Source organism: Anas acuta, chromosome 13 (genome assembly GCF_963932015.1).
Source record: "Anas acuta chromosome 13, bAnaAcu1.1, whole genome shotgun sequence".
Taxonomy (NCBI): Eukaryota; Metazoa; Chordata; class Aves; order Anseriformes; family Anatidae; genus Anas; species Anas acuta.
Window position 1 is genome coordinate 12,582,883 of NC_088991.1, and position 23,648 is coordinate 12,606,530.

At 46.1% G+C, this 23,648-nt stretch overlaps 1 protein-coding gene across 5 annotated transcripts in view; it reads left to right on the forward strand.

Annotated features, from left to right (window-relative positions):
- Positions 1–2,263: 2,263 nt before the first annotated feature.
- PLS3 (plastin 3) overlaps positions 2,264–23,648 on the forward strand; it is a 49,484-nt gene continuing 28,099 nt past the window's right edge. The window contains exons 1-2 of one of the 5 annotated variants that reach the window (XM_068697227.1): positions 2,264–2,431; positions 7,973–8,119. The gene's annotated coding sequence lies outside the window, so the exon portion shown is untranslated. Of the gene's footprint in view, positions 2,432–7,972; positions 8,120–20,046; positions 20,227–21,150; positions 21,216–23,648 lie in introns of those variants that run through there. The other 4 variants (XM_068697228.1, XM_068697229.1, XM_068697231.1 and 1 more) reach the window with 4 other exon arrangements.

A 23,648-nucleotide genomic window follows, 5' to 3' on the forward strand; every position in this document is an offset into this window, starting at 1 on the left:
AATAAGAATTCAACTGCATGCTCTCAGGTGCTTTGAGAAAGTTTGTTCATAGTTCCACAAAGCAGTAATTGCTGAGCCTTGTGTTTATTTTTTGCAAGGAAGGGAAGCTAATATCTGTGTTAATGAGTGCTTTTAACCATAAATAATCACGTAAGAATGTGCATTTTTTGTTTGTTCTTGGAAAGAAGATATTCACTAATTATATATAAAAGAATCTTCAATGGACACATTTTGGCATCTCAGAATACAGTAAGTACATTGAGTATGCTATAAAAATCATAAATTGACCATGATGACCGTATCAGGATACAAAGCAGAGTTGTAGGTGAATTAATGGATTTGTCTGCTATAGCTAAACTTTAATTGTGTATGAAGCCATGAGGAAATCCTGAAAAACAGGCAACTGGTAAATGTTCAATATATTTAATACTTCACTCCCTCATTTGGAGAACAAAGAGTTGCCTGTTTCATACTACTGGTTTGGACAAAAGCAGGACACAGAAACGTGTAATCTGCATTTTCTGAATAGTCAAGATGTACAAAGATGATTTCATGTCTCTAGCTCTTTTATGTTGGCATGCTAGCAAAATCTGACCAAAAATCTGAAATGTATTTTTTGCCAAAATTCATAACCAGAATCAAAAATATACATAGTTCTGTCATGTTGGTAGTGCAATGTGAATCATTTGCCTAATATGAACACAGGACTCCCACCACAGAGCGTAAAATAGAACTAATCCTTTAAACCAGTATAAAATTACTACTCTTATCTCCTGAGAGCTAGTCTAATAAACTGATGAATATGTACAAGCTTCTGACATCCAGTGAGAAATTCAGATGTACAAGGAAAATAAAAGGACAAGGGGAAGAGGGTCTGATTCTTCTCAGGAAGCTGCTCCTGCTAATGTGGAGTGGAAACTCCCACTGTGAACCACGTTGCTTCCATCATGTGGAACCACTCTGTGAGGTCTTTACATTTTGTAGCTTTGGAAAATTAACTAGAAAACAGTTTTTTTTTCTGATGGTTTTGACAATGAAATGTGTTTTTCTTTATTCTGTAATGATTAGACTGACAGTCTTTCTGTAAATAATTCATAATGTGTGACTATGCATTTCAGATATGGAAATGTGCACCTGTAACATTGGTAACATACATAAATATTCATTACTATGGTTTTTATTGGACAGTTCTAGCTGAGTATGTCCTACATATATTTAATTTTTGAATAGAAGAGAGAGAATGATCTTGTTTTGGTATGCAACATATCTAATTATAGTTTGTTAGGTAGCTGTCACCTTCCGGCAAGTTTAATTTTCTCACAGTGGTGGAAAATAGTTAAACACACACAAAAAATGAGATGTGCTATTGCTTTATAAAAGGCTTAACACCTTGCATTAATGTTCCTGTTTTATGTCTGATTTTTTTTACTTTCTCACCTCTGGGCACAGACATGATTTGCCTTTCTGAACTGAAAAGGGTCTTGTGTGCCTGAAAACATATCTGCTTTTCTCCTAAAACCAGAAGAAGCATTCAAACCTCAACCCACATTTTCGGCTGAGCCCAGTGGAGGTGGCAGTGTTGGGCTGGTGGCACACCATGCTGGGAAGCCGGAGGTCCTTCATCTGAGATGCAGCTTTCTGGCCCAGCTCTGTGATAAACCTCTGGACCCCTGGCTCATTCTCTCTGTTCACTCCTTTCCTCACGGAGATGGTGTTTGTTTTTCCTTTCTTAGTTCAAGGCTTCTCTTCTGGGGGAAAGGCTGCGGCAATGCCCCGTGCCCAACAGCACAGAGTGCAGGGTGAAAGGATTGAGGCACCCCTGCACCCTCACACTTTTTGCGGGAGACTTTTTGTCTGGGTTGGCCCCCGGCGTGCCCACCTGCATCCTTAGCACCAGCATCCTCAGCACCAGCCGGGTGCTCGCTCTGGACAGAGAAAATGAGATTGCAAGGGGAGCCCCGCGCATGGGAGGAGGGGTGCATGCCCTGGAAGAGGCAGGGATGCTTGTAGGCAGAAGGGAAGCCAGCTTGCAGGGATGCACACAGGGGAAGAACGAGGAAAGCTTCCAGGAGCGGGGCAACGCGTGCGTGGGAGCGGGACGCGTGGCTGCACGGAGGGGGGAGGCTTCCAGGGCAGGAGCAGGCAGGCACGCAGGACACGAGGGATGCATGCAGTGCGGGTTAGGGCAGGGCAGGGCAGGGCAAGGCAAGGCAACTCCTCCTCGCCCTGAGTGACTCTCCCGACGCCTAATCGCCGCGCTGGGCCAATGTGATGTGCAGCAGCACGGCCCAATCCGGCCGGGGCGGCGGGGCTGGGGCGCGTCGAGCGCGGGCAGCGGGGTTGAGGCTCGGCACAGCACAGCACGGCTCGGCTTGGCTCGGCACGGGGCAGCACGGCTCGGAGCAGCACGGCTCGGCTCGGCACGGCGGCGGTGAGTGCTCTCGGCAGCTCTCCCAGCGCGGCTCCAACTTGCGGAAAGTTGCTGGCGCTTGCTCCCCCCGGAGGAGCGCCAGCCCGGGCGGAGCATCCTGCCAGCAGCGGCGGGGCGGGAGGCTCCCCCCGGCCCTTCTCGTCCCTTCTTTTCCCTTTCCTTCCTTTCCCTTCCCTTCCCCTCCCGCTGCGCTCCCGGGACAATGGGGGCGGCCCCTGCCGGAGCCCCGAGCGCGGTGCGTGTCCGCCGCCCCTTCCAGCCCCGAGGCGGCGGCGAGGGGCAGCTCGTCCCGTTTGGCCCCACAGCAAACTTCGCCCCCCGGGGCCGAGCCGGGATGCGCTGCCCCCAGCCTCCCGTAGCGGTTTCCCGGCCGCGGCGTGGCCGGGCCCGGGCCGTGCAGGGGCTCCGGGCTGGAGTGGGGGGAGCCGCCGGGGCCCGGCCCCTGTGAAACTTGAGGTTTTGGGGTGAGCCGCTGCGGGTTCCCGCAGAGCAGGACGCAAAAAGGGGGGATTCAGCTGGCGTTTAACTCTGATCTCTTGCGCAGGATAGCGCGGCCGGCGGCAGAAATGGCGAGGAAACTGGAGCCGGCTTCCCGTCTGAGCGAAGGGGGGGTTGAAATAAAGTGAAGCAGCGGGGCAAGCGTGTGGGTTTATTTTTATACATCTCTAATTGGGACTGGGAGAGGAAGCGTCCCCGTGCTCCCCCGGACAATGGCTTCTTGTTGGGAGGCTGGGAAGGGAAGGGGAGCAGCGGGGAAATCCTCAGGAGGCGAAGCTGGAGGCTCTCCTCTGCACAGGGGAGGCTGGAGCAGCCTGGCACCGGCTGCAATAGCATCAAATTCTGATGCTAACAGGCTCCACAGGCATGACTGTGCCCCAGAGCAAGTTTTAAATGTTTATCTAAGTGAAAATAGTGGTGAGACACGTGGAAGGGAATCCAACCTCCATTTAATAGTAATGCTTCCCTGGGAGAGGCTGTGTGTGTTTGCACTCTGTAGTAACATCCATACCTTCAAGCAGGGCATCACTTGGACTCCGTTTTTCTTCTTTCTTTCTTTTTTTTTTTTTTTTTTCCCTTTTCAGGAGAGCTGTTAGTATAGCTTTGAGCAAATGCCATTGAATTAGCCTGGAGGTTGTTGTTGCTGTTACACAATCCCAGTGGAATGCCTGTGTGCAAGCTAGAGCTGGGCTTCCTGTTTTTGGTCAGTCTGTAGAAGAGACTATAAAAGATAATAGATATCTCAGATAAATTGCTTTTGCATGAGAACTTGGAGCCATTGTTCAACCAGTAACACTTGTGACGCCTCAAGTAAGCCTGGTAACCTGAGAAGAAAACCTCCTTAATGCTGGGAGACTTACTCAGAGTAACTTTAAAGACAACAGATGGAACCTGGATATAAAGAGGGAATAGTTGCAGAGATCAACATATGTTAGTGCTGTTCATAATAATGTATAGAAATTCAATCTGTTTTGAAAAGAAACCTTGTTCAAAGAGGAGCTGCTGGTAGTTTGTCAGTGGTGAGCAGTGTTTCTGGGGGATTAGCTGACACAAGGCGAATCCCCTGGGTGCAGTCTTCTGTAGCTGATTTCAGCCCCAGGGGAGTTTGATGGATTTCAGTGTGGGGTGTGCCCACAGAGAACTTAAATTTCAGATCCGCTGGTTTGCATTTGAATACTTTTCAGAAAAATATACTTGAAAATAACTTGCTAAGAGAGATCTTTTCGGAACTGCGCTTATCACTGCCCATTAATCTTGCCAAAAGTTTAACAATTTGAGGATGTTGCTTAGTTGTAACTGAGGTCCTTTGAAAGAATTCTCTGTGAAAGATGAATTACTCATTCTTTGTCTGTGTTAAGAGATCATAATGTGATTATTAAATTGAGTTATTCAGTGCTAGATATAAAGAACTGTGCTTAACCAGTGTCTTTGTTCTCTTATCAAAGCTCATCTGACAAAAGTTTTCCCTCCTATAAAGAATGCAAATACCTCCCCAGATTAAAGAATGCCCAGAACTCTAGAAACCTATTTACTAGTTTTGTCTAGATTAGCTTCACAGTGGGGAGGGCTCTGGGGACTGAAGACTTCATTAGGTATTTGTCTGATAGATGCTTGGATTTGGGATAAATGCAGAGAAACTCCTTCCCCTGGGGCTCCTTTACTGAATTCTCTGCTCTGGGTTTCAATTGTTGTGAGATTAAGATGGTGAGTGAAGGAATTGCAGCCTTGTTAAATGGGTTTGATGCCACATCCACTCATGTGAGATCTAGTAGCTCTTTCCTGTGTTTACTTGGCTCCTGTGCAGCAACTTAACTTGCTTCAGAGAAATGAAAATACAACTGTTATGACTTCAAGAAGTGAATGAGAATTGCATCTTTTAATCATTGGTTGAAAAAGGATGTTAGGGACAGTAATGTGCTTAGCTGCAAGTGAGCTAAGTATACGCTTTTATAGTTAAACTTGTTTAGTAAAACTGCAAGTTCTCATGTGGAGCATCAGTGCATTTGGGTACATTTTTTGCTAATGTGTGTAGCTTACTACATTGAGAGAAGAGAAATGCTTTCTTTTTTACATGGTTGATGGTGATATTGGGGAGGGAGTGCCTGTGATATTTCTGTATCTATATAGTCTCTTAATCCAATTCCTTATTAAATTGATGGTAGTGATAAGCAGTAAGTAACCTTGATCACCAAAGACAGCCTTGTTTAGCCTCTGAGTTGGTGGTTGGATGGTAGTAGTTCACTTGGCACAGTTGCCCAAGTACACCCTATCTGTGTTCTTAGTAACCTGTTTTCTATGACACTGAATGATGGGTTGAGAAACATGAAGAGTTCTGGTATTTTTTTTTTTTTTTTTTTTTGGGGGGTGGGGAGGGGGAACACCATCCTAGGTATTTCTGTTTCACAGCAATCTCTTCAGATTTTTTTAGTTATAATGTCTTGCATCAATCCTTTCCTTTTTAAAATGCTGAGTACTGTAAACCAGAATCCTGTAGGGAGGTTTGTCCCTCTTCCGATACAGGCCTGTTGGCTTTGCCTGTGGCAAAGAAAGTGACAGGCAGCATTTCACCTATTTCTGTTATTCCATCACAGGCTGGGTTTCATGTAGCTCTAGTAGTGCCCCATAAAGCACAGTCCCAGCTCAGGCAGTACCCCAGAGCAGAGGCAATTTATGGTGCTGTGTTTAATGGCTTTCAGTAGTGACTTGCAGTGCAGCAAGGAAGGTTGGTTGACCTGATGCATGGGCATGGGAGTGGTTTGGATTGAGAAAAGAGTTAGAAAGCTCATATGGAAAATGAAAAACAGTATGGTTTCACATGCTACGTTGTTGCTTTACAGGGTGGACTGATGAAATTTATTTTATTTGGCTGCAACTTGGTTTAACTGTGTGCCACATAATAGCAATAAACAGCAGAAGAAACTTACGTTTGGGCTTTGCGTGTTACCTTTACCTCTATGTGTATTAGAGCAGTAATTCAGCACGGGAAGGCAGATTCTCATCTTTCTGCTCAGTGCCAGCTGTTTAAACATGTGACTGACAATCTATCAACCTGCAATAACAGTTTAATTTTTAACTTACTGGTTACAACTGAGAACTGGGAACAGCTGCAATATGATAGGTTAATGTTTATGAACCAATTACTAAACTTTGTGTACTAGATACAATTGAATATGGACATTGAGCTCATCAAGCAGTTAAAGAAAGTTGCTAATTACGTCAAAAAGCCAAACGTGAAGACAGAAATGTCTACCACTAGGTCTATGTGAATGATAGTTAAATGCGGAATTTGAAAGAATTCATCAAATAACCTTAACGTGTATGCAGAGCAAAACATTCTCTTCATTTCAAGTAGATTAAAAAGAGTTGGTCTTAGTTTTGCAATGAGGGTGATGCAAGGATGTATTAATTTTTTTTTGTTGTTGTTGGGTTGCTCTAATGAATGACACAGTATCACCTTGTTCTCTTTCCGATCCGTGGCTCCTCAAACCCTTAGATAGGCATCTGTTGCTGACATCTTTTCACATATGTTCCTGTTGACACTTTGGGAATTGGAGCATTGCACAAGCAGCCGTGGCTGTGTTTGCTGTGACCAGCTCCCGGCTGAGTCTAGCGTGCAGCACTGCTGGCTGGGGGGTATGTGTGTGGACAGACTGTCCCCCATGTCCCTCACCTCTGCCAGTCCCAGAGACTTGCTCAGCCTCTAACACACCATCAGCTCTCCCTGCTCGCACCATTAAAACCTTTTCCAGCTCCAAGCTTTTCAGCCCATAGGTGCCTCTGTTCTTGTTGCCGGTATGTGAGTAGGTGGGGAGGGTGAGAGCTGTGATCTCAGGACTGAAGGCAGCTGCATGGTGTTGTAACAGACACCTGGGCTCTGGGTGGTGTGGCTGGGAGAAGCAATGCTTACCGACCATCCTGGAGGAGCTCTGAGCAGAGGCGGCTCAGCTGACAGTGAGTGGCTGTAATCACTGTTAGCCGTGTGACTGCTGCCCATGAATGTGCTACTGTTGTGTCTTCTGCTCCACACATTTGGGTTTGTGTTCATCTGGATGTGCTGTTTCTTTTGAGCTTATTGGATGGCAAGGAGTTTAATGAAGGTATCCCTATTGTGGTCTGCTCTCAGGGTGCTGGTATGTGTGGGATGCTTTGGGGGTGGGTTGTGCTTATGCATGCCAGCATTTAGTATAGTTTCCAGCTGAAGTAATGGAGCAGGAAAACAGAAGTCCCCTCTTCAAAGGCAGGGGACATGGGGCTGGCAGAGAAGATGTGGTGATCTGTGCATTGCCAATACCATGGACTTTGGTCCCAAAGAATTACTGCTGGTGGAGGTATTTAAGATCTTCACATGGAGGACACAATTGATAACAGTGCTTCCAACAGGAGAGGTGTGAACCACCGGGGATGTGGTGCTGGGGCATCCACTGGTCTCCTGGGAGCCTGTAATCTGTTGGCTTTTTTGGCAATAGATTAAAAATGCAAAGAATGACAAGCAAGTCCTGTCTGGCCCGCTTGCAAGAATTATATCATGTGTGTTCCTCTAACAGCTAGTGGTTCAGGTCTGTATTTTGTGGGTTAACGCTTGGCCTGCTCAGAGCTGGTTTTGTCACTGGGTTTGTGAGTGGTGTAAAGATGGAGAGGTGGCCCGTGTCCTAAGAGGAGTTGCTATTGGCAGAGATGGAGCTACGTAAAGCCTTTCTTTCCCTTTTGTTTATTGCTTCCTGTTGGTTTATCTCTAAATTTCAGCAGCCCTGGCCTCTGGTTTGTCGTGTCCAGGTGGAATGTGCTCCTGCATCACCACGACTGTTGCCACAGGGCATGTGCATTACTAATATTGGGGAAATGGTATGGGAGAAATAAAATAATTATTGGTTTGACATACAGCTGAGGATGTGGGAAGCAGGATGACTCTCTGAGATGTGAAGCTCTGGTTAGGACTGTGGCCGGTTGCTTGTGTCAATCCATATGGGCCATATGCTTCTAACCAATCTCCTTGTCTCATTTCCTCCTTTGAAATGCTTACAGCTGTTTTTCCTGCCTCTTCAGTAGGTTTTTGTTCCTGTAAAAAGACTGACAGCTCACAGATGCTCCTGGGAGTCCCTGCATAGCTGTGAAGAGAGGATATTACAGTGATCTTCAGGAGAAGATAAGTTGTAGTCTCTCTGCAGGAGGCCTAATTTCTGATGTTTTGAAGTAAGCTTTATTTTATTTGTTTCTTTTAAAGCTGAACATAGTTTATGTCATTTACTGTTTCTCTGATCGCATAGGACACTTTGTGATGGGAAGTGAGATACCAGGCAGTAGGTGCTGTCATTTGTCGTACTGCAAGGAAGGTGGGAATGACGTGGTAAAATACTTGTCTGTGTCAAACTGGGTTGAATGCCTTTACCTAAAGGAGTTGTTGGGATGGTGCCTGTAACAAGTAAAACCCAGTGGTCTGTTTGTGATCTCACTCTCATTGAGGTACTGAGAGCATATGAAACATCTTTGCTTTTGATGGGTTGGTTGCCTGTTGGCCATAAATTCTAAGTAAGCAAAACTTCTATCATTTTCCAAACCCTTGACTTTGCTTTGTGTTTTTTTTTTTTTTAAAACAATCCTAATGTCAGAAAAAATGTTGGTGTCCAAGCAGCTGTTGCACTGTTGTCAGAAATAGCCTTGTGTGGGATCCTGGTTGTATGTAGGTGGCTGGTGACCGTTTCCCTGTCTCATTCTCCTAAGGCTCTCACTGCTGTGCAAGGAGCCACAGGCTGACTCTTCCTCCTGTAGAAAATAATGTGGGGCTGCACTCTTCTGTTCCCTGCCCATGTTTTAAATGGAAATTTGTAAACTGCTCTCAGAAGTAGAAAATAAAGTAATTCTGATTTATGTTCTTTTACAGCCTTGTTCTTTGGACTTAAAATACACAGGATAAGTCTGGCCCTTCCCTCTATTCACTTTTCATAGCCACCTTTGTTTTTTAATTTATATATCTTTTTATTCTAAATTCCTCCCATCCCCAAAATAGAACAGGCATCAGCCTGCAACCAAAGGCTGCCAGAGGTTGGTCTTGTGGGTTATAGTGGCTTTTTGGCCTGGTTGGAGACTGAGCCCCACCCGACGTGAGCTTGGATTAAAAATAGCCTTTCTTTTCAGCAGGCTGAAAGCTGTGTACAACACGTTCATGTCTTGGCTTCTGGGGCACTGACATGGTGAGCCCTTCAGCTGCAAAATGGCTCAAAATCTGCTGCTAGCACACCAGAGTATTATGGTGACCTGTGTCAGGAAGGTGCACAGCCAGGTGTCTTCTGCCCACGTGGCTATTGCAGAAAAGTTCTAGCCACGCTTCTTGCAAAAACTGATAGTTGAAAACTGTAGGCTGGTGACCACAGACTCTGCAGTCCAGGGGCCTGGAAAGAGCTCCTGGTCCACTCTTGTTAGTGAAGATGGTTGGTTGCTGGGTGGAATAGATGCTGCTCTGCTGAGCCACGGATGCAGGAAGAAGTCAAAGGCTCTTTTTGTTCCTTAAATGCCTTCCTCAGCTTAGTTGTGAAAAAAAACTCTGGCAGAAGTTATGGTGCTTCATTACCTGAGATGGAAACATCTTAGTGTGGTAGCAAGGTGTTTCATGGGTGGCAGGAGGACCCTGAGGCTCTCCTCTCTGGAAGGAGAGTGGAGCTGGAAGAGTCTCCTGGATGGGGAGGTGCTTTCACAGAGCAAAGTGCAGTGCTACCTGGTCGCATGAACTTGGCAGGGAGTTAGGTGAGAGGGCGTTTATGCTGCTTACTTGGCTGGGGGCTGTGCATTCAGTGGGAGATAGCAATCCTGGTCCCAAAGCACAGTCTCTTACCTTCCCTTGTTCATGTTGACCAGCATTTTGATGCCCAGCAAGAACAGCAGCAGTGTTTTGGGGCTTCTCTGGCATTAGGCTGCCAGTTTAGGTGTGCCCCAGCTCAAGAGAATTACAAGGGCTTGCAGACTGCTTCTGCCCTGTAGCCTCTCATGCTGTCCTGACTGTCCACTCCCTCTTCCCTCCTCTTAGAAAAGGAGGAAAAAAAAGGGGGGATACAACCATTAAGAGCAGGAGGTTGACCAGTGCCTGATGTGGTGCCCACCACATGCCCTCTGCCACCTATTAAAAAAGCCAAGCCCCAAAAGCCGAGGCTTCTTGGGCAAGTGGGAGTGGTTGGCCCTGGGACAGCAGAGGGAAGGGCTGAGTGTCTCCTTGTTTTGGGCATCAGTTCTCTGCCTAGTAAATCTCAACCATTGACTTCTTACCTTGTTTCGTGTTGTTTTCCAGGCTTAGGAGGCAGCAAGTTGTTTCACAGAGCGGTAATAGTGCCAGCCACTCGCTGTCCCCTGCTGGAGACAGTGGCATGCAGTCCCTGTGGGATGTGGGGCTGGAAGCTCCTGTCCACGAAATCCTCCAGCTCAGTCCTGAGCCCTGACAGGTGCTTTGGATAAATACATGAGCAGGGAGCATGAGAGAAGAACAGAGATGCGAGGAGGGCAAGGAGCCCCTGTGTGGTGCCTGTTTCATGGCTATTTCTGACTAGCATGCTTCATGGGCCTGGAATGGTTTACGTGACCTTGATGATCGAACGTCTCTCTGAAATGCCTTTTTCTCTTCAGTTTGCTGTGGACTCCGCCTTGGCCTGTTCTGTTTCTGGTTCTTCTAATCTAGGCTAGACTGTAATTATAAAAAAAAAAAACCTTCAAGATAGGAAATATTGTCTCGTTTATAAAAACCTTTGTAAGCAGTCATGAAACTGACTGAAGAAGGGCGGTAGAAGGACTTTTTTTTTTTCCTCCTAGAGTCTAGGGACAGAGCCTTCAGCCTTTGTCTAACTTAGTTGCATGTTTTTACTTTAGCTGAGAGTCAAGGGGCTATTAGTTCGCATCTCAAATACTTAAAGTGGAAAAACTGACTCCTGCAGTTATTTCTTTACTAGACATTTTTGTGCTGAAGGGAACTGAGATTTTTTTTTTTTCCTTGAAAAGAATGTTAGCTAAGCTGCTTTTAAAATTATTTAAGTACAGGAACTTAAATGAGGCAACATGAACAGCTGCCCACTGCGGAGGCAGGTCAAGACAAGGAAAACCTGCAAAATACCAGGAGAAAAAGCATAAAGAAGGAAGTCTGATCTGTGATGTCTCTGAGACAGGCAGAGTGACGTCAGAAGTGCTGCTGCTCTGTACCAGTTTTTCCAACACCAGGTGCTGGATGAGGCTGCAGTTTGGGGAGATGCTGTGCTTTTGCAGGAGATGTCAGCGGACACCAGTGCAGCAGCTGGGGTATGCTTGGCTCTGGCATGCAGTAGGTAATCCTTTGCTTGCCCTGGGGCCTGTTTGTGGGGCTCCTGCCCGTTTTATTTGACAGAACTGCTTCTGTTGCCTTGGCTCTAGATGATGGGGAGACTGTCCTGCTAGAAGAAGGTAATTAATTGCAGAGCTCTAGGGAAGTCCTCTGGATTCCTACTGGAATTACAGCATCTCATTGAAGCGGCAGGAAACAAAGTTTAAGGAAAACCTTTGTTCTCCCTTTTTTAAGATCAACATATGAAAAGTATTTTGATGGTAGAAGGAGAATGGGAAGACACGTGATTCTGCCCTCAAATTAATATATGTGGGACAGATTTTTGCCAGTATGATAGGGATTAATTTAGGGCTCTCCAGTGTTGAATGCCCAAGATGCTTAAACTTGCACCTCTTCTGGATTAGATGAAAGGTGATGTGTAGTGTTTGTGGAACAAGGTTGCACTGTCACCTGTGTGCCACTTGCATATTCTTCTGTATCTGTTGTGATTGAATCTGAAAATTGCAGCTACAATCCTGCTTTTCTGTATGCCCTTAAAGCACCTTTGTAGCTTGTTGTTGCAGGAGTTGGTAAGATGAGGTGTGATCCTGCTTCTGCATGCTGGAAGTCCCATGTAACACTGGTATGTTAGTGGCAGGAATATGGGCCACAAGCGATGCTATAAGCGTTGATAGAGTGGTGAAATGAGTCCTGGTTGCTGCCCTGCTTCTGCTGGGAGAGCTCAGGGCAGCCCCTCCCAGCAGGCGAAACTGCTGGCTGAGCACCGAGGCTTTCAGCGTTTCCGAAAGAGCACTAACCAAGTGGAAACTTGAATTCCAGCTACCCATCCCTGAAATTGGCATTCATACTTCATGAAGCAGTGTTTCAGCTGGGTCATTGGCTAAACAACATTTGAAAGATCATAAATCCTGGGTCCTTGTTTACGCTGCCATTGCAATCTTATTTTCCTTCCTGATAATCAGCCGGGAAGGGTCTGTGGAGCGTTGTTTGGGTTTGGAGCAGGGCTGTGGTTTTGAGATTCCAGGATGCTGAGTCTCATCCCAGGGACAGGCTTGGATGCTGTCCTGCCTTAGAGCCTCTGTAGTAGGACCCTAATGAGCAGGCTGATACTCAAGTCTGTTGCTGTTTTCGTTGAGCTAAAACAGTGTTTGCTTTTTGCTGTAACTGCTGGATGTCTGCGGTGGAATATACATAACATATATTCCACTATAAATCCTGTAGTCAAACATTTCCTTGACCCAACATAGAACAAGGTGCTTGTCTCCAGCTGGTCACAGGAATGAGGGAAGTGAGTTCAAAAGCCATATTGCAATTAAACTCTTTCTTCTTGAATTCTGCATAAAACGTTTTGCCTCCAAAAACAGATTGAGGATTTTACACACGCCTTACCCATTTCCTAAAGTAAAGTTATGCTGTTACAATTGGTATTGTGCAGACAGGCAAGGGGAGGAGGTTTGCCCTGCCTTTAAGATTTTTTTTTTCTGTGATAGCAACGCTTTGAAGGAGCTCAATAGAGAACAAATGAAAATACAGCTAGAAATGTATTCCAGTCTTCGTGTGCTCCTACAAGTAATGACCAATCTTGAGTCTTTGTTTAGGTAAAACTCACCTTTCCACAGAGGAGAAAGGGGAAACTGGGCCTTCTGAAAACTTCGAGTATTTTGTGTAAGTGTCCCGAATGTCTGTCTGACCTAAACTTTAGCCTGTTCCTTTCTGCTCTGTTTGGCCAAGGCTGGGACTAAGCTTTCTTTGGGGACACGGATGGGAGGTTCCAGTGCAATCCTGCCTCTGCCCTGCTGCTGCCTACCCCTTTGTAACATTCTCGTTGATCTAATTTCCAGCTGGTCTCTTGCCACTGTTTAATATAAACCAAATGCTCTAGCAAAGTCAGCGTAGTCAGACTACTTGTTGAAAAACTGAAAAACTTACAATGCCTGTGCCCGGCTAAGAACTCTTGGGAGTTATGCAGCTTTTTGGGGCGGGTGGTTACAGCAGCACCCAGCCTACTTCGCCCCCATTTAGAGCCATTGCTAATGGCACAGCCTTTTTTACCTTCCTCCCCCAAGGGATATATAACATTCTTATGGGTTATATAGGATAGTTTTAGTCTCTTTGCTCCCTGCCTTCTGAAGGTCTATGGGGAAAAAAAAAAACAAAAACAAAAAAACACCATGAAATGGAGTGAGATTCAACCCTGTACTAATGGCCTTGAAACCCCCTGTTATGCAAGAGTCTTTATGACTGGCACTGGTCAATAATTCATGTTAGCGATTAAGGCTTTGTGCGTTGGGTTGAAAACAACTTGGCACTGAGCTGTGCATTGCTGTTTCACGTGTTGATTGCATTCACAGATAACATTCTGGATTAGCATTTGGATCTCTTTGGTCTAATGTGTGTTGTACCTGTGGTGTTACTGCTCACACGTCCTGCCTGAGCTGCACAGTTACTTCGTGCCTTCTGTCAAATAGCATGCCTTGCTTAGACTTGGCTTTGTGGAGAATCTGTAGATTTTTTTTTTAAACTTGGAAAGATGAGGATTTTTTCCACTGTAATTCATAAAATATTAAACTCAGCAGCAGCAGTAGTAGTAGACTTCAGAGCATAAGAAATCTGTGGTCAAGGCAAAGAATGGCTTCACAGGACAGAGGTCAGTCTGCTACCAGAAGCTTTTTTTTTTTTTTTGTGGGCTGGAAAACATGAGACAGCTTACTAATTAACAGCATGATGAGCTGTATGGTGAAGATAACAGTCTAGGGACCTGAAGGCTATGAGTGACAACTTGCACTGTAGGTGTGAGTGGCAGTCTAGCACACTCACTTTTCTACACGTCTGAACAGAGTGCAATGGCTGTAGGAGCTGCTGGAGTTGGATCTACAGCAAATCCATCCTACAGAAAATTTCCTGCGGTGTCTCAGGTAAAAGGAACAGTTCTAGGGGAAGCCAACAAATCTAGCCTCAAGCTAAATACCAGGAAAAGCTTCAAGGTCCCTTGAGATGAGATTCTGGACTTGTCCAATGCAGCTGAATTCATAGGCCCACTTGCACAACTGAATGAACCATGCGCCAAAATCTTCAAGTCTCATGGCTCTTAGCTACCTCCAGCATCTGGCAGGATGCCTGGGTGAGATACCAGTGACTCCCTAAAGGTCCTGGTGGGTTGGGCTGGGCGTGTGACTGCTTCCCAGATTGATCTGTGATTGCACCACCATTGCCTTGACTCCTCAGTGGTGAAACCTTTTTAATGGTGGTAGGTGACCCACAGATGAGTTGTGTGGGACTGAAGAGCCACCCAGTGGCTGTCTCCCACAGCCCCACTGCTAGCCAGGATCATTCTGCAGCAGACTGGTCTGGACAGTGGCCAACAGCTGACCAAAATTCTGCTTACTGGTCTGAGCAGGCTGTGACCAAAGTGGTGTAACCTCATCTCACGTATAGGTGGAAGATGTTACGCAGTTCCTGACCTCTGGTTCTGCATAATTGCCAGGCTTGCTACAGTCCACAGATTTATTTTGAGAGCCACATCCTTTTTGCTGTTGTAATCTTATTTTGAAGATTATACCAATTTGCCTTCTGCTTAGTAGCCTAATGAGCTGCTTCTGTAGACAAGTCACTGGTTCTGCTTGGTATTAGAGATGGCTCATTTGCTGTAGGCTTCTCAAATCAAAATGAGGCAGGGTGCTTGGCTTTGTAATAGTGCCTATGTTTTAGTGTTAGATAAGTGGGTCCTTTCCTTGGAAAAGCCTGGTCTGAGTAGCTGGAAAGTTTACAGAGACACTGCCGCCACTCAGACTGTGCAATGTTCATTACTGATGGGAGGTAACAAGGCTTATGTCAGACTTGAATTAACTTCTTGTGAACAAATCTGCAGTTTGTATTGTGGTTCCATCTGCAGAAAAAAACTTTTCTTTTGTATTTTTTGAAAGTTCCTTTTTTTTTTTTTCCCTGCATGTCAAGACCCCACTATAAAGAGCTACGCTTCTATTACACTGCAGGTCTTGCGAAGTGACTTGGATTGTATCCTCATGGAATAAACTTCACGTGGACAATTGATATGTCTCAATTGTAAATGTGACTAAATTGGGCGTTGCCAGAAAAGGGATCAGAACAGCTCTTCTGTTTAGAAATCTTCTGTTTGGGCAGTTGTGTGTTCTGTAACAGAGTGATTCCAGTGTAAAACATCATCTTCTTGAATGGTGACTTAATGTGGATATTCTTCTGGACACTCTTTAGGTGAGCAGAGGAATGCCTGAGCCACACAAATGATGGGCAGCCCTGGCATTTCAAATGAGAGATGTTTGTGCCTTCAAGACCCTCCTGGCAGACCGCTCGCCTCCCTGTCCTTTTCCTTTCTGCAGCGGCTTGGTCCATGGCGTGGCTGAGCTGGTGCAGCTGGGGTGCAGTGGCAGGGCTGCTCTCTCTCTGCTCTGCCCATCCCTCAATGTGCTGACCCCACAGCGAGCTGGGACTGAGGAGGGGGTGGACGTGGTGGCCTGTGGATGGCAGCACGCACTGATGCCTGCCCTGCTTGGCTGTAGTTCTGCTTTGCCAAGGTCTCCTCTCTACATGCTTCGGTCCTTATCAGCCTTCGTCTCGTGCCATTGTAATCACCCAAAGAAAAAGCTTTTCATTGGAGCCAATTTATTACAACCCATGACAGGTGCAAGGTGCACTTTGTGGTGGGTCAGGTGGAGGTGCAAAACTGGCTTAAAAAGATTCTCTGGTCCAGATTCCTTTCTCTTGCCTCTGCTCTGGCTCAAAGATGTTGCAGAAAGGATGGGAAGGTGCCCTTGCTCAGGCTTCTGGGACCCACGGTACCACCCACCCCTGAAACTTCGTGGGTGTTGGCTGCTGCCTGTGAAACACAGCAGATACGAGAAGCTTTTTGCAGTGACAGTGCAGAAAGTGTTCACAGCTCATCTGTAGTCTCATTTCACAAACAAAACAAAACCCTGTAGTCCCTGTTGCCCATGATCTCAAGGGAATAACTCGCTCTTTTTTTTTTTCTCCTCCCTCCATGTATCCCCTCTCCACACCCACCTCTGTCTTTAGAATTTAATAAAGTGGGTGAGTCAGTACTAAATAAAGCCTTCTTCCGGCATCATCTGCTTGTGGCTCATTTCCTGAAGCTGACATCAGTGGAGCGTCTGATTTCCTTATGAAATAGTAAGACATGAGATATCCTTTCCACAGTGGTCTGGGCATACTTGCTGACTTCTCTGGTGATTGCATGACCCCCTGCTCTAAGCTGTGAAGAGCTAGTTAGTTAATTAGTGTGCTGAGCTCTGCTGGAGCCCAGGATAGATTGGGCAAGTTCTCAGATGGATTTTACACTGCAAAATCACACTCTAGTTTGCAAGCATTTTAAAAATAAAGACAAACTTTCAGACCCTACTGCATATGCAGGTTTTTATTAAATAAGCATGAGTCTGACTAATGTCTTGCTTTCTTCCTGGTGACAGACTTGTTGAAAGAGTAGCTCAAAAAGCTTTTAAGGGGGAAATCTCTCAAAGACAGATTTTTTTTCTTCTTTAAAGAGACTAATAAATCGAAGAGATAAGGTCAAATACTTGCTCCTTGGTTGTCAAGTCCTTCTACAGATGTTTACCTAGTGGAATGTACTTTGCAGTTGGTCAGCATCTGAAGGTGAATGCAAGAAGTTCATAAAACCTGTTTGTGTTTAAAAAGCACAGGAGAGAGTGCTCCTGTCCATCTCTGCATAACTGCATTAAAATCTTTGTCTTTGAAAGAGAATGGACAGAACTGGGGAAGGGGAGAGTATGGTGCTTAGTAAATGGTCGCTGATCCCTGAGAAGGTGGCTGACCATCAACTTTGCTCTCCAGAGCCCCCTGACGTGCAAAGTGTGGTGTTTTCTGTTTGGTAGAATAAACTATATAGGTTACATGGCTACTCTTCCAACTGGTTACTCTTTTTGCCCTTTCTCCTCCCTCTCTTTTGAAGGAAGGGGATGCTCTTGAAAATCCTTGGTTCGCTGAGCAGTTGTTCAGTGGTAACAAGACAAAGACTGCAAGATGTGTGAGTGTACTGCTGCAGGGCAGGTAACTGAGGCTGGAAAGTTTCTCTTGAATAATCCTGGCCTTTCCTGTCACTTGTTACTTGTCCTCCTGTTTCCCCAGCTCGCACCACACCCCTACAGCACCAGAGCAGGCGAGGGCCAGGCTGGGGCAGGAGGCTGAGCTGCGTTTGCTGCCCCTGGCAGCCTGCAGGGTGATGAGAGCAGGGGCAGCAGGTGCAACATCGCTGGGTGGGTGCGTGTGGGGACCATGGCAGTGCAGAAGGGGCCATCAGTGGGTGTCAATGCTCTGCTGGACTGGTGTAACATAGAGGTGCTGGGAAGGGGGGTGCACCATGTCCTACATCACCTGGATGACAGAGTGGAGCCCAGCAAACTGCTTTTTGAAGCAGGAGGTGGAGGTGCCCTCATTCAAAATACTTCCCCAGAAGTGGTTGGTGGTTCTTGTATAGCTTCCTGTATTACCATAGCATCTCTTGACATTGTTAGCTAGGGCTAGAAAAGGGTTCTTCTGGAGGGGGCTGGAGAGCCTGGTGTCCAGGAGCAGGTGGTGATGTTTGCTGGGGAAAGCTGTGGGGTCACCCAGTCCGCTGTAGCTGAAGGCCACCACGTGGTACCATTCCTTGCTTCCCCAGAGCATTACTAGGGCAGGGGGTGAGGGAAGAGAAGAGAGCGGAGAGGTGACTCTGGGGCTACTCTCTCTGTTGCCTCATCAGCTGGCAGGCGGTGGCTGCTCCTGCAGCTCTCTCTGAGTAACTTCTGGAGGGCAAATACGTGTTAGTGGCCTCCCAGTGAAACTTGGCAGCGGGAGCCGGGGAGGAGACGCGTCCTTGCGCAACGATGCGCTGGAGGGATCCTGTCCCCGGTGTGTCAGCACCTCCCTGCAATTCAAGGGCGTTTTTGCTGCTGGTGACGTCTTTTGCTGTTGACCCTGACGGCACCGCTGTCCTCCTTCCTGTGTGTGGGTTTCGGTCTGTGGTCCTGGTACAATTTGTGCCTCTCTGCATCCCTTCTGGACACAAGTACTGTCGGCAAACCAACCGGGGGAGAAGGGGAGGAAGGTCTTCACCTTAATGAATCCTCTTGCTCCAGCCACATGTTTTAATGAGAGATTGGTTGATTTTTCTTTTGGTATATTGTGGTCAGGTTCCTCTGCAACGAGATGTGTGCTCCTGGGTTGCTGACGGTGATGAAGGAAGGGCTCCTCATCCCGTGTGCGCCCCTTGCTGGGGCGTGGGTGCTTTCCACTTCGTGCAGGGGAGTGGATGCTTTGTCACCTGATCAGAGCACCTCAGGCATATCCTGTGCTTCCCTAAAAGGCTTTCTTAGGGAGGAAGAGGAAAATACGCTGGTGCAGTAGGCTGATTGTAAAACTCCTATTTTGGAAGCACACGGGGAGCCGTGTTTGCCCAGCCACACTGGAGGAAGCGGGCTGGGAGTGGCGGGGAGCTGTGCTGGGGCGTGCCATGGCGAGGAGTGGTGCTGGCGCTGCCGAGGCACTATTTTGGGTTTGCGTGTAATTGCAGGTTGCACCAACAAGGCTGGGTTTGGAGATATTTAGAGAGCTGAGTGCTTTTAAAGCTGCAGAACAACTGGCTGCTGCCGATCCTCTATAAATGTGGAGGATGGGTGTGTATCACGCACACCCTGTGAGCGCAACTTCGACTTCTCACCATGGAGCCACTGAGCATCTGTGTTGGCTGAGGACAGTGGGTGGCGGTGCCCTTTCCCTCCTCGGCAAAGGGAACAGCGGCAGCTAGCAGCCCCATAGGGTGCGTTATTCCTACCTGGAAAAGAAAAGTGAATAAGTAGAGGTTTAAAGCTCCATGGGCTGCTGGTGGCTTTTAGTTATCTGCCTCTGTAGCATGGGTCTGACACCTACAAACCTGCAGGTGCTGCTTTTCTCTCCTAGCAACGCTCTTGCCAGAGGCAAGGGGAGGAGGTTTTTCTTTCCCCTCCCCAGATCAGGCATTGCTCCTATCAAGCCCTGAAGGAGCAAGGACAGAGCTGTCACGGAAGAAATCACAGTCTAGTTTGGGAGCTGAGTTTTTGCGTGTTGTCTCTAAGACCAGTAAAGCCCCAAAGCCTAAAACTTCCTAAAACTCAGTGTGAGCTTTTATTCTGTGGTGTGTTTGCACATTAAACAAAAACAGAGAGGGACTAAACTTCCTGAAATTAATATATTCACTTTTTGTTGTGTGGTTGCCCCAGGACTTCACGGGTTCTGTTGCTGTTGTGGGTCAGACAAACTCCTTACACCCAGGGACCGACTCAATGCTGAGCCCAGCTGCTGATACGAGTCAGAGCAGCGTTGAAGCTGCTCTTCCCAAATCCCATCTGATGTTCAGGCAACCTGATCCCAGTGGAGTGCAAAAGTGCTTTTCAAGCCAACTTCTTTCTTTCTAAGTTGCAGCTGCAGTTCTCGGCTTAAAAACCTCTATTTTAGTTTTCATTATTTTTACCATCCTGAGGAAGCTGGCAGGTTGTGGGTTTGGGGTTGGGTTTTTGTTTTGTTTTTTTAAAACCTCTTTTGAAACTTTACAGCTGGAAGCTAAATTTTAAGGTGATGCCCAAGAAATGGGACCAGGCAGTGACTCACTTCCCTGGCTGATGTAATTAAAAAAAAAAAAAAAAGGAAAGAAAAACAATGAGCCTATTGGTCAAGTATTTTTAATTTTTCTAATGGTCACGAGTTCTTCAAATTCTTTACTAATTCAAGTATTCTGCTTATTGGTAAGTGATGTTCTCTCCTTTTCACTATAGGAGGGCTCAGGCATTGTGGATTTATCAGGGAAGGAAAATTCTGAAATACGTAGTTGGAAAATCTCACTTAACCTTTTTTGGTGATTTATTCTGTTCCTGTATGTTGGATCAGCTAAAAAAAAAAAAGTGCGCATTTCTGTTGCTTGTCTTTTTGGTTGGTAGCAGATGTCTGTATTTTCCTCTGGAGCAGACTGGGATTAATTGTTGAGGTAATGCAATATATTGCTATGTGTACCAGCTCTGAACTTGGTATTTACCACCCATTTAGACCACATCTGTTTGTTTTGTTGTTTGTTTTGGTTTTGTCTTTATTGTTGGGTATTTTATTTGGTTGTGGGTTTTTTGTTGTTTTGGTTTTGTTTGGAGAAACAGTGGGGTGAAATAGTAGGCACCATCCTACTGAATATGGGCTGAGACCAAACAGATCCAGCTTCTCATTGCTCTGTAAACTTCTGGTGGTCTTAAAGCTTTCCACAAAATAAGTGCTTCGAACAAAAGACAATCTCTGTGTTGCTATTTGACTGGACAAGCTGAGACTAATCTGTAAAAATAACGATAAATTTTTTAGTGATGAGTATATATTAATATATGTATGTGTGTATTTTTGCATATATACGTAATGCATGTATATAATTTATACTAAGCTATAAAGATTTTTATATAAAATATAAGTAATAATAAGAACATACACATAAATGCACACAATTTTATATTTTCTTCATATACAAATATATAAGAAAAATATATAAAGAAAATTATTTGCTTACCTAAAAGCTTTATAAAAAGCTTTATACCTTTGTATAAATTATATGCATACATTTAATATATACACATATATATATAAGAGGTACATATAGGTATGTATATACATGTGTATATATGTATATGTATGTATAAAATACAATGTTTTGCTTACCTAAAAGCTTCATATCTTAGTGCCTTCTGCTCCCAGGTGCCGGGCACTAAAGGAACAAAAATCAGTTAGGGGCAGGGGGTGCCCCCTTCCTCCTTGCCTGTTTCTGGGATGCTCTGTGCCACCCTGTGGATCTCGGGCAGCGCCTGCCCACAGCGCAGGGCAAGCGCCCATTGGGCGGCGGGTGGGCGGGCGGCAGCAGTGCTGGGCTTCCAGCTCCGTGCTGTGGGCGTGGGAGACGCTGCCGCGCTCGCATGAGTTGCTGCTGCCGGGAGAGGAGGCGAGGTAAGGGAGGCTCGCTGCGGGCTGGCGCCAGAGCTGCGCTGCTGCTTGGGCACCTGGCTGCCGAGCCGCCAGCACACGCCGGGAGCTTGCTGTCCTGCGACTGCTTGTGTTGCTTTTCTTTAGTGGTTTATCCTCTGCAAAATGTATAGCGACTGCTAGCGCTGTAGCGGATAAAATAGTTCTAGTCAGAATCAGGAAGACGAATTGTGAGTTTTAATCTGATCTAAAATCATTATTTATCTGTGTACCTGGCTGTACTGCACGTGCGAACAGAGCAGAGGTGCTGTGACAGACTTTGCATCGAGGAGTATTTTGTTTCTGAGCGAGTGCTGAGGGTGTGTCTTCCCAGAAATCTCTGTCTGGGGCACGTCTTTCCCAGCCGTAGTCTGCACCAGGCTTTGAAACAGCAAAACTGCTTAAACTTGCATGTTAGCCTTAAATATTTAAACGTTTGTCTCGCAGAAAGTGAGGAGCTTTGAATACTTTGGGGAAATTGCTGTTGGCTGCTGGCTTTGGTGGCTACCTAACTTCCAGGAGAGGCTGGGCTCTGGGCTGCTGAGCTCAGACGGGAAGTGGCATGTGGCATTGCAGGTTGGCAGCAGTTTGTTTCCAAACTGACGAGTTTATCTCGCCTGCTATGTTTTCTGGCAGACGGTCTGTGCTTGATGCTGGAAGCTGGGACTGACCGTCTCCAAATGCTGACTAAAATACTTCTGTACCCCAAGCACACGAGCATACTAAGTACCTTTTGGAAAGCTGAATTCTTTATGGTGGGAAAATGTGGACTTAACATATTGGAAAATCTTTGCCTGTAAAACACATCTAGAGTTGCTTCTTCATTACCTGGTTTTGTTTATAATGAATGTGTTGCTCTGAGGTATCATTAAGCTTGATTTTACTCTTACCTGGCATTTCTTCTATAAAACACTTGGCTGTGAGGAGTGACTTTGTCAGCTGGAGGACTGTCCCATCCTCCTGAAGGTGGGGTGAGGCCAGGAGCTGATTCCCCTCCACCTCTGTCCTGCGTGCTCTGGGTGCTGCCAGGGCTGCTGGACCCAGGGAGGAGGCGGCAGAGCCCCGCATGGGGACCCAGAGAGAAATCAGTGCTGGGTACATCTTGGAGAGCCTGCCTGGCTGTGAGATCTGCTAATCTGGGTGCGTTTTACAGAGATGAGTGCTTGTCCAAAATCCAAGAGCAGAGCTAGCCTGATCTGAGTACAGGTGTATGACTGGTGAGTTTGGTACCTTTGCTCCCTCTCTCTCCTCCCTGTAGTAATTTACATTTTAGAGGAGAAGCGTAGGGAACATCCTGCTGGCAGAGTAAACTGAATTTCACTATCATGGCAACCTCCTGGGAGGCAAAGAGAACAGTTCTCTTCTGCTCTTCCAGGCTTTTCACATTAATCCTTGAGATTAATGTTTCTGCTTTTGTTAAGGGTAGATAGGATCTTCAGCATCTACTCTAGAGAAAATAAGCATTGAATTTACAGTTTTTTTCTACTTCCAAAAGCCACTAGAACAGCTATACAGCAAAGCTGATTTATTACAGTCTAGCATTGTTTCTTGCTATGAATCAAATTACTTTGACTTGTTTCCCTTTCTCCCAAGTACTTTTAAAACAAGATTATGAGTAGCAGGGGAAGGATGGAAAAAGATTTTTCTCATTTTATCAGCAGCTCTTTCTAGTAAGAGATCACTCTGCGAAATTCCTGGTGTGTTTTTTTGTTTTGATTTTTTTTGAGACTTTTGAAACAAACATAGCCCCATGTTCAAGCTATGGTTTGTAGTTTCAGCATTCGCTGTCATGTTTCTCTGAATGTTCATTATCTGCCCAATGGGCAGCGGTCTCTGGGCTGCTGGGATTTCAGTCCTGACTGTGCAGTCTCAGGACAGCTATTTATTTCAAAGCTGATAAAACAGTCTGCAAAATCACTTGACCATGGCTGTACCTTTTGAAAGACTGCACAAAACCCACCCTCTCAAAATTAATTGCTGCAACTCCCTGTTGTCCAGTTCACCGGGGATCAGCAACGTCACACTGGGTGTTTGGCTTGCGGAAGCTTGTTTGCTGGCATGGAATAAGCAGTGACTGTGCTGTGATTTAATTTAGGGATTGGGTTGATTTCTTTGCCTGGACAGGCAGGAAGCCTAACAGGCAGACTGAGTAACACTTCTTTTAATCATGGAATATTTTTTTTATCAGCAACTTCACCTGCCAAGCAAAGGTGCTGCCTGGGAATGGAAGCTGTAGTGGCTGTTACCTACCAAACGTGGGAGAAGCTCCTGTGTCATTTAGCTTTTGGGGGCTGAGGACCCCCGTTTGGGGGTCTGTGATGCTGCAATGGCCCTTGGTAAAAGCAGGGACCTGGTACAGAAATCATATGATGGCTCAAGCATCTGCCGTGACTTTTCAAGAGGAGGAAAGTCTTTGGG